Source organism: Palaemon carinicauda, chromosome 42 (genome assembly GCF_036898095.1).
Source record: "Palaemon carinicauda isolate YSFRI2023 chromosome 42, ASM3689809v2, whole genome shotgun sequence".
Lineage (NCBI taxonomy): Eukaryota > Metazoa > Arthropoda > Malacostraca > Decapoda > Palaemonidae > Palaemon > Palaemon carinicauda.
This window is the reverse complement of record NC_090766.1, coordinates 21,785,373-21,787,872: the sequence shown is the minus strand read 5'-3', so window position 1 is coordinate 21,787,872 and position 2,500 is coordinate 21,785,373.

The window sequence follows — 2,500 nt, the reverse complement described above, 5'->3', positions numbered from 1 at the left end:
TGTTTGCAAATTGAAAATCCTCATTTCAATAATCCACTCCCTGTGTTGGGCGTTCCCCGACCTTGTACCTTCAGGAAAAGATAAATGGGGACGTTTCTTTGTCTGTTTCCAAGACAAGATGAGGATGAATGGCTTTCGAGATGAGAGAGAGACTGGTTAACTCGATTTTTCTCCACTGCTATCTTATATGGATGTCCCTACCTCCCTTTCTATTGACATGGTTACCAGCAAGAAAAGGCTTTCCATGAAGATGGAGAGCTACAAGAAAATAAAATGTAATACCAGCATTTATATTTATTACCTTCTAGATTAATTTGTTCTTCGATGGAAGGTTAAATTCAGTACTTTCTCCTTTACCTCGTTTATCAATGGGGAAATTATATTCATTAATTTCTTTTTTAGCTCGTAAATTAATGGGGAGTTCCATTCGTTATCATTTCTCTTTTAGCTCGTTTGTCAATGGGGAAATTATATTCATTACTTTCTTCTTTAGCTCGTTCATTAATGGGGGAGTTCCATTCGTTATTATTTCTCCTTTAGTTTGTTCGTTAATGGGGGAATTGCATTTATTACTTTCTTCTTTACCTCGTTCGTTAATGGGGGAGTTCCGTTCGTCATTTCTCCTTTAGTTTGTTCGTTAATGGGGGAATTGCATTCATTACTTTCTTCTTTAGCTCGTTCGTTAATTGGGGAATCATATTCATTACTTTTTCCTTTAGCTCGTTCCTCAATGGAAGATGGAATTCTATTTAATTTCCAAAGCTCCTCAGGTATTCACGACCCGTTTTACCCAATTATTTTATTTTCCACATATGTTCAGACCGGCGTATATTTCTTTAAACTTGATCACACTTTCATCGTAAACCATAAAATTATCATCATTATTATTATTATTAGCTAAGTTACAATCTATTTGGAAAAGCAGGATGCTACAAGCCCAATGGCTCCAACAGGAAAAATAGCCAACTGAGGAAAAGAAATAGGGAAATAGACAATATATGTGGAGTAATGAATAAAAAAAAATATAAATATCCTAAGATCTGTTACAGCGTTATAATTGATCAATCATACAGAAACCGTGAAGAGAACCAGTTCAACATAAAAACATTCACTGCAAGTCTGAACTTCAAAAGTCTCACCAATTAAACTGCCTGTTTAGGATGATCATTCCACAATCTGGTCACAGCTGGAATAAAACGTCTAGAACACAGCGTAGTGTTAAGCCTTACGATGTAGAAGGCAGAACTAAGAATTAACTGCATACAAAGTACAACGTACAGGACAGTATTATCTGGAAAGATCCAAATGCAAAGGATGGTCGAAATTATGAAAAGTTTTATGATATATATATATATATATATATATATATATATATATATATATATATATATATATATATTATATATATATATATATATATATATATATATATATATATATATATATATATATATATATATATATATATATATATATATATATATATATATATAACGAACTTCCTGACCGACGGTGCCAAAGATTAATATTAAGATTAGGAATGAGAAAATTAACAGACTGGAAGTTTTTGTCCAACAAATTAAAATGAGAGTCAAAAACTGAACACCTGGAAGGAGAACACTATTCGAAACAAGTAAGAATGAAGATTGATCGCCAAACAAATCTTAGAAGACTCTCTCAATAACCTTACTTTTCTTGAAATTGAAGAAAGAGGTCGAATGTGTTCCTCGAAGGTAAATTCACAATCAAGAATCATACCGAAATTTTTAAAGGAGGTGTTTATAGTCAATGAAACATTATCAATATAGAGATCTGGATGTTGAAGAGCCACTGTCCGCGACCTACTTATAATCATAATCAAGGTTTTGTTAGGGTTCAACTTCATACCCTATAATTTACAACCAGCGGTAATTTTAACCAGATCTCTATTAAGGGATTCAGTAACTCTAGATATACTTTCAAGAGAGGGAATTAAGGTAAAGAGTAGCATCATCTGTATAACCAGTGAGCCTATTTTCTTGGGCAAACTACAACTCACTGGTATATATTATGAAAAGTAATGGGCCACGAACACTACCCTGAGGAACACCATATATCACATTTCTATACTCACTATGGTATCCACCAACAATTATTCTTTACATCACATTTCTTTAAAAATTCAATAATGGTGCTAAGAAAAGACCCACCTACTCCCAACTGTTTGAGGCAAAGGTACCACCATAAGTTTTTCTCTTCAGAACAGAAATTCTAATCTTTTACTTTTATACCCGTTTTAAGCACTTACTCATATACTGCATAAGCTTGATGACATATTATTGAGTCGATTGCAACGCCATATTCATCAGTCAATAAGTCTCTACTTGAAGTCAATGTAGAAAAATAATGAATTAAATAGAAATCTTGAAATCTCCACACATAAATGTTTCATGAAGTATAAAACAGAACGATAAATATTTAGTATTATTAAAAGTCGGGGAGGGGGAGATTATCCAAACTA